The sequence below is a fragment of the Pelobates fuscus genome, chromosome 12, assembly GCF_036172605.1.
Source record: "Pelobates fuscus isolate aPelFus1 chromosome 12, aPelFus1.pri, whole genome shotgun sequence".
NCBI lineage: Eukaryota > Metazoa > Chordata > Amphibia > Anura > Pelobatidae > Pelobates > Pelobates fuscus.
In genome coordinates this window covers 86010004-86019087 of record NC_086328.1, presented here as the reverse complement: position 1 = coordinate 86019087, position 9084 = coordinate 86010004, and the positions used below count along the sequence as shown (strand labels likewise).

The 9084-nt window shown below is 44.0% G+C and overlaps 1 protein-coding gene across 1 annotated transcript in view; it reads left to right on the top strand.

The window, feature by feature from the left end:
• The first annotated feature begins 7435 nt into the window (after positions 1–7435).
• Positions 7436–9084, top strand: part of FERMT3 (FERM domain containing kindlin 3) — a 56092-nt gene continuing 54443 nt past the window's right edge. Inside the window, exon 1 of the mRNA XM_063438814.1 lies at positions 7436–7598. The gene's annotated coding sequence lies outside the window, so the exon portion shown is untranslated. The remainder of the gene's footprint in view (positions 7599–9084) is intronic.

Below are 9084 nucleotides of genomic sequence, written 5' to 3'. Positions count from 1 at the left end.
CAGAGTTCAACCTACCCATTATAGCTCAATTCTCCTACACCCAGCTCCAATCTTGGATCACACAGACGAAAAAGGGAGACGACGCATATAACACCAAAAACCCCTAACAGATGTGGAGAAGATTTGCCTACGGCTCACACCACCAAACAAACTCATCTCCATAATCTACACCTCCGAACACACTACACAGAACATCAAATCTCTTCCATTCACGAAAGCATGGGAAAAGGAACTTACGTACAAATTAACCAACTCCCAATGGAGGAAAATACTCCTGGCTCAAAAACAAATGACCCTCTGTGCATCCCATATCGAACGATCGCGCAAAATATTATACAGATGGTACCTAGTCCCTACACGTCTCAAACAAAGTTACCTGAATATAACAGATGCCTGCTAGAAATGCCACACAAACAAGGGCGCAATGCTACACACCTGGTGGCAATGCACAGGACTCAAGACCTACTGGCAAGACGTAGCAACCTTAGCACAGCACTGCACCGGAATACAACTCCCACTGAAACCAGAGACGTTCCTGCTTCTGCTACTACCAAAAGGCCTGAATAAGATGCAAAAATACCTCCTATACCATATACTCCTAGTTGCCCTCACGGTAACTAGCAGACAATGGAAGAACACAAATCCCCCCACAATTGCACAATGCATACAAACAGTAGAAACCAATAGCAGATACAAACTGATGGCCAGAAGAACTCAGAACCCTGGTGTGAAACGTGGTACACCTGGAAAAGCAAATACCCCAACCTAAAGCCCCCTTGAACAAGCAGGAGGCAAAACAAGACCAAAGCCCGAACCCTATTCCCCCCCACCCCATAACAAACTTGTCCACCCGGCAATGGAACCTACCACTACTAACTCTAGAAACCAGCAAAATCTGCTCGGCATACCTGTAGGGTCACTCTCTAGGATTACTTCTCACCACCAGCCAACATTTAGGCCAAGCATGACCTACCTAACATAATAGACAAACAATGCCCAAAAAATACTGTAACCTGTTTTAACGCTTACATGAAACTCTGTATCTAAGCTGTCAAACATGAAGAATAACATGTTCTGGGAAATATGTAAAGAATAAACCTGTCTTTTTTTCTTCCCCCTATGACCACCGCTTTTCTTCTGTAACCTGAAAAACAATAAAAATTGTCAAATTCAAAAAAAATATATAGACAAGTTCTATGTAACAAAATGTTATTCACTTCAACTGCCAATGCTTTTAATGTGGCTGATCAGTGTAAGCTTTCTTTTGGTCACAGATCTGGCTTAAAGGGACACTCCAGGCACCCAGACCACTTCTGGTCATTGGAGTGGTTTGGGTGCCAACTCCCACCACCTTAACCCTGCAAGTGTAATTATTGCAGTTTTTGTAAACTGCAATAATTACCTTGCAGGGTTGAGTCCTCCTCTAGTGGCCACCTATTAGTTCTTAAAACCCGAAAAGTGTGCTATGCATGAGGACCTCCAGCGCCGCCGGAATTCCCATAGGAAAGCATTGAATAATGCTTTTCTATGGGGAGGTCTAATGCGTGCGCGGTTATTGCCACGCATGTGCTTTAGGTCTTCCCTGGCGGGGGAGGAGCGTGGGCGGAGCCTGACCCAGCGCCGAGGGACATTGGCGCTGGATTCAGGTAAGTCACTAAAGGTGTTTTAACCCCTTCAGCAGCATGGGATGGGGGTGGGAGGGAGAGGGGCAGATATGCTTTCCTGGTACTGGCGAATCCCTAAATGGGATGACGTCATCTTCCGGCTCCGGCATCAGTACGCGGCGCTCGAGGGAGCTGAAGAGGAAGCACTCAGGGGAGAGTGCTCCCTCGCGCGCCCGCAAAACCAGCCAGCCGGGTGACACCACTGGACCCCAGGGAATCCCCTCAGCTCTCCCACAGGTAAGGAGGCTGGGGGGGGGGGGGATTAAATTTAAAAAACAAAAAACGTGTGTGTGTTAGTGTTAGCGTGTGTGTTCGTGTTAGAGTGTGTGTGTGTTAGTGTTAGAGTGCGTGTGTTGTGTGTGTTTTTGTTACTGAGTGTGTGTCTGTCAGTAAATGTGTGCGTCTGTTCATGAGAGTGTGTGTGTGTGTGTCTTAAGCACTTACCTTTCTCCAGCGCCGGACTCCCTTGGCGCTGGGGATCTCTCCGCCCCGATCCGCCTCTCAGCTCCGAATGTGCATGCGTGGCAAGTGCCATACGCGCATTCAAACTCAATGCTTTCCTATGGACGTTCAGCGTCTTCTTACTGTGATCTTCACAGTAAGAATTGCAGAAAATCCTCTAGCGGCTGTCAATGAGACAACCACTAGAGGCTGGATTAACCCTCAGTGAAACATAGCAGTTTCTCTGAAACTGCTATGTTTACAGCTGCAGGGTTAAAACTAGAGAGACCTGGCACCCAGACCACTTCATTGAGCTGATGTGATCTGGGTGTCTGTAGTGGTCCTTTAAGTGTATGTGTTTATGCATGCCCTGACGTACATACCGCGGTCGCACAGGTCGCAGCCCTGCGACCAGGTGCCCGCCGCCATGTGTTGCGGCCCCAGCCCGCGCAGAGTAAGCACGCACGCGCGGGGCCCCACGGATAAGTTTTTCGCACCGGGGCCCCATGGGTTGTGTGTACACCACTGGTAGCAGGCATGTAGGGGTGATCCAAGAGAGTAGTCAGGAGCGAGGGCCAGAGTCTGGATCCAACAATGGATTTTAGGGAGAGTAGTCAGGAACACAAACTGAGACTGCAAGATAAAAAGGTTACTGTGAGAATGTTCGGGAACATGAACTGAGGCAACAAAGTTACACACTGCAAGACGGGCCAGTGTGACTAAATAGGCAATCAAAAATTACTAGACTACAAATACCTTTCAGCTGCTTGGAACAAATCAAATGCCTGTCAATCTATGGACGAACGGTTGATTTGTTCTGATTTGCATAATTAATCGATCAGATTAAAAGTATTTGCAGTCTAGTAATTACACAAAAACTTTAATCCGTGTGACATTGAATCATGACATCACTGAGCAAGAAACAGTAATATCAGGGAAGCACACAGGTTAGAGGTGCAGGACTTACTAGAATGGCACTCTGATGAAAATAAGTTATTTTTCTTTGTAAATATGGATTTTCCAGCAACAAAGCTTTTATTGTTTACTTATCTAGCAGACTTTTACATCCAGTTTCAAACATATTGCGTTTGTTTTGTCTGAATTTTGGGCAATGACCGATTCGTACATATTCTGCAACTCTAAAACATTATATTAATGAATCACAAAAAAAAGCAAGACAGGGAATTGATGAGCTTTTTCATTTAATTCATGAATTCTGACTAGCACCAAAGAAAAAGATGTCTGATGGAAACAATAATGATTGATGGTTTGGGAATAGTCACTAAATGTTGATTTATTCACAGAACAAGTGAAAAGTGACCAAAAGAGTGAAAAAAGGGGCAACGGTAAAAACAAATCTATACTTATATATTATAGATTTACTAAACATAAAATGTATACATATGAATATTATAATAAAGATTATTTTCTACTCCTCTTTTTTCCCTATGTTGGTTACTTTTCAGTTAAACTGTGTCTAGCACCGTATTGCAAAATATACACATAATACTTATATATTTTTTTTACATTCTTTATTTTTGTAGCGTATTGGTATACATACAGAGCTTGCATAGACATTTCTGCAGAAGGATGTACAATAGTAGTGGATATAGATTTAGTAGAAACTGTCAAAGAAAACATATTGTGCCTATTATAATAATAAGATAAAACATGAGTTGAGACAATGGACTAACTATTAATGAAGACATACTGTCATATTAAACAATATAGTTGTAATGCCACTGGGTACTGGTCATAATAAAAAAGGATGAGGAGGAGAACAGGAGTCCCTGCACTAACAACAGGATGATAACAGTAGATAAGCAGGATCTACGCAGTCAAAAATGCTTGGTTTTGGGGGGCGGAGCCAGCTCTCGGCATGAACGGTCGCACACTTACTGCTCTCCGACGACCGCAGCCCAAAATGGCCTGAAATCAACCACAAGAGTTACTCCACCAGACAGCAGACAGCCTGCTAACACTCCACCTTCGATGGGGAGGAAAACTAAAAAAACCGCGGCCGGATCGCCCGCGGTTCACGACCGATATCGGCGACTTACTGAGGAGGCCTCATGGTGCGGCGGCACCCAACATGGCGGGCGACTATGAAGATTTTTCAGAGAGCTCGGATGACACATCCCTTCATTGCCCTGAGACACTGGGTTACAAGGGATCTCCCAAACCTAAGCAACAGCCGATGGGCTCTCCAGTTACCACGGAGATACTTACCTCTCTCCTGACCGACCTACGCTCTCCACGGAGATCTCCCAGGTAAGGGAGGATGTTAAGGGGTTCACTGATCGCCTCTCAGCAGTGGAGCAATCCACTCAGGCACAGACAGCACAAATAACAGAGCTGCAGAATCAGGTCAAAGACCTCTCCTCAGCCCACTTTACACTCATCCACCAACTGGCAGCTATGGAAGACAAAAGGAGGTGGAAGCATGTCAAAATCAGAGGCCTTTCAGACGCAATATCCCCATCCGAGCTTCCCCATCTTCTAAGACGGCTTTTCACGGCCCTCCTATCCCCCAAACTAGCTAAAGGGGTGCAGCTGGATGGCATGTTCCGCCTACCCAAGCCGTCACAACTCGCAAGCTCAGCGACAAGTGACCTCCTGGTCAAATTTCAAAACGGGCAAGACAAAGCTGCTTTAATGGGTGCCATCAAAGGGAAGAATCCGTACCGCTTTGAAGACATGGACTTAACGTTTTATTCTTATCTCTCACGCACAACCCTGCAATGGCGCAAATCTCTCCGACCACTTACAGCGGCATTGACGGCTAAGGGAGTGAAGTATCGTTGGGGACCATCACACATACTCCTCTTCCAACACCAAGGCAAGGAATATAAAGCAACGGACGTCGCGGAGATGGACACTGTCCTGACAGATATGGGACTCATGCCTTCTTCGACCACTACTACTTGGGATCCAGCCAAGATTATCCCATTTGTTCCAGCATCCAGGGGAACACCTGGAGTGAAGATCACCTGAACCGGGACTTTTGAGTTACTTATATTTTACTTTTTGTTCTAATGTTCTCCCTCTTATCTACGCTACCGTAATTGTAAATGTTAGCTTACAGGGCACAGGCCCCTAACGTTGTGTAACCCAGAGCTCCCTGCACACATATAGCAGGATTGCTATACGGCGGCTATTTACCGCCGAACCGGGCAGAACCCGGACTAGTTGGCTCCTTTTACTATCACACCCCCCAGCTCCGCCTTAACTACTTTACAACGAGGTCACTAACTAGGAGCTGCACAACTACCTCATCAGGTTGCGCGTCAGCATCCTCTATTAATCCCCCTCACATACGACACTCTAGGCTATGCACAGCCCTCACATTTCACAATGCATTACGACCACCCACATGGTCTACAAATGGAATTTTCCATATGCCCCACAACAAAGGCGTATCGACATGCTTCTTCAAGTGCAGAGTCTCACTCCAACCTTGAGGCATGAGACACGTAAGTGCACACCTTGCCTTCAACTATAGGCTTACTCCAGGCCATACGCACATACGCCGATACTAACCATACGGCCAGGATGGAATTTGCTCTATTCTATATTACCTTTTGTTGTTAACTTTCGTAAATGCTCTTTTATACCTTTTAAAAATTGTGCCGTTACTCAAAATGCCATACTATTGTTATACTCTATTGTCAAATATGCTTGCTTTAGCTGTCGTGGCTATACAAGCATGATGTTCATGCGTGCACAACAAATATAAAAAAAAAAAAAAAAAAGCTTGGTTTTATCCAATGCCACATGTAGGCCGCATGCTATAGCCAGTCACTCTGCCTGGTAGGATTGCAATACTACCCCATCAACAGTTCTGGAAGAATTGCCAGAATTCGTCATCCCCTTGGGTCCAATTCTCACAGATAATGGAAGTCTCTGGATTACGCTGGGAAGGACTGAGCTTGTTCCTCTATAGTATGAGTAAGCGGTAGCGGGTATATTGGCGTATTCGGTGAGGCAACGTGGGGCGGCTCTGGGGCACCACAATGCTGTCAGAAGGACTGGAGCTAAGCCCCTTTCCAGAGAGTTTCTCCTAAAACAAATCGCAGTTGCAATTGAACACCATAAGAAATATGTCCACGAGTGTAGGTGGTTGCAGGGAGTTGGGCTTGGCTACAGGCCCAGACAGAGTTGCCATTTTGGAAGTCAGGCCTCAACTCTCTGGTTCGCCGATAGGTGTTAGAATTTGGCCAGGTGGATGTACCAAGATACCAATGGAGGATAACCCCCAACGGTCCAAAGGGGGGGAACAGGGCTCAAGGCCAGCAAGCTCCAGGTTAGGGGCGGAGATCGGCTGCCTCCCTGTCCTCAAGTGTAATTGCAAGCCGCAGGTATGTCTGTCACAGGCTGTGTCCACAAGCTGTGGGCAGCGTGGTGTCAGAGGAATAGCTTCAGAATGGAGGCAGGAATATAGCCAACGAAAGTGATCAATAAAGTCAAATTTTAGGCTTAAAATGAGGACCATGCTGAGGAGAAACAGCACTATGTGACTGACTCGGTCGGCTGTTAGGCCCTGTCCGCATAATATTTATATTATGCATATGTTTTGCAGTACACATGAAGGTGCATTTTTGTCCATTTTGGTTCATCCGAATCGTTTATCCCAAAATGATCGCATGGACGATATTGATCTGATACAATATGCCAAATGGATAAAACTCAAGGCATCATCTGCAAATTCCATAATTGGCAAAACCCAAATGCCAGGTATTTGTTCTCTCTCATCCTTGCTTCATCCCTGTTGGTAAGTATGCACACTGTATAAGCACAAGAAATATATGAAGGGTTTGGAGGCACACATAGGCCTCCAGGTTACAATCAGCTACATGTGGCCAAGTTGGCTTTCTGACACTTAGAGGTGAAATGAGTTAAACAATGCAGCCAAGTCTTTAGATAGAATCATGTTTGTTATTGCAGAGATTCCACAGGTGAGTGTGACTGTGTCATGGACATAGTGTCAGTCCGTGTGTGCTAACAATTATTTAAGACCACAATTCTACTCCAGCTGTCTGTCTGGTCTTGTTCACCGTATCTTTTATAAGCTAAATGTTGTCAGTACTTACTTTGTAATATTGTTTGTTTTCTCTCTACACTAATAGGAGGATTTCAAAGATTGTTTGTGTCGACATGAACAAAAGAATTTGCATTTAAAAGTCATTGTCACCGTATGGCTGATGTGTTCTGTCTTCATATTTTTTTCTTCTATATATATGATGCATAATTGGGTGTTGTGAAAGGAGGCGTTGTTTCTATATAAAGGAGAAGTAAGAGAGGAAGCTAAGGGAGGAAACCTGAGGGGACACATCAACCACGATTAGTAAGCTCACAAATTATAAAGAGAACTAGAGAAACGGAGAAAAGAAATTGGAAGCAAAGCAAAGCTCATGGAATGAAGACATAACACAGGAATTAAAACCCAGCATAACACAGAACGCAAAGTCTTTGACCAGGACGAGTACAAACAAGGTATGTAAAAGGACTATCAAGTCATTAATTATTGCATATCTTTAGAGACAAGCTGAGATAGGATCAAGAAAGGCCAAAAGCAGAAAGGACTCCAGGATGTTCAATAGACCATAAAATTTAGTTCTTAAAGACTGAGCCAAGAAACAAAGGGGGGCTTGGGAAAGGAAGTAAAAATAAGAACAGATCACGGGTGTAAGTGAGACTACAGATCAGAGATGAGGATAGTTCAAGAGATGAATAGATGGCATTAAGTTATAACGAGGAGATGAGTTTTAAAGAATATGATTGTTTTATGGTGAATTAAGAAAGCCATGAGGAATGGTGTAACTAAGAGGGCAGAAAAAGGGCAAGAGGAAATAGAGTACACCGACAGAGACAGGAAGCAGGGAGGTAACTGCGCTTAGGGAGCGGCAAAGCTACTAAGGCCGCAGGCATTAGAAAACCCTAACGAGGAGAACCTCAGATTGTATGAGATACATATTAAGTCACAGGCTAAGAGAATAAGAAAGTAGAGACGGTTCCACAGCCAAAACAAGGAACTAAACGGAGGTTTTTCATCTTAGGGCGAAGACACTTACCCCAAAGTAATCTTGCTGTCTAGGGGAGTGAGAATTTATAGTGATGTAGTGGGGTAGAGGGAGGGCGAATCTTATGTTGATATATCTCATTTATCAACTTTAAATGACGTTTACTAGAGTTAGATGTGCGTTTTCGCTCCCAGTATCTTTGCCGTAGTATGCAAGTTGTACCAAAAATAATACATTGGCGAAATATAAAATTATTGCAGAACATCTGAAGATGAAGAATAGACCGCAGAAGCTACATCTTCGTTCATTCGGCATGCTATTTCCTATTATAGACATTTTTTGTCCTTTATAATAGTCGGTCTATTCACAAAAAATGTCAACATTTAGATCACGTTGGCTTATCTGTAGAATATCTCTGCCATGTGCTTATGGTTCACGTTGAGACATTATCTTATATAGTATGAATGACTGGTTATTTTCATGGCACAATTTTTAGTCATCTCAACCTCAACTGAACCTAGCTAACAGCATCCATCCATAAAGCCAAGGCCTAGGTCAACAACTAAAACAAATCTAAATGGTGCTGTATTAACACCAGCATTTGTTTTTCTAATTTGAACTTTATTGAGCACCAACAGCCCATGTTACAGACAGAACAGGTAAAATTCAATGTGCACATCTCCATACATAAGTCTGAGTATAACAATGGTTCATATTGTGTATTTAAGTCACATGTCGTATTTATAATGCAGGGTAATTGACCATACATTGCCTGCAAAGAGTCATCGATGCTCGTTTAATCCTTGGGATGGGGGATGGGGTTATTGCTGGTATGGTGGGGTATGCTGTGGGCTAAGATCCTATCCGCTCTAGTGTCTGTAGCTTAAGATAACATAAGCATTTTAAATGCACAACATTGCCAATGTACCATTTCAACATGCACAGTATTAAAGCCAACA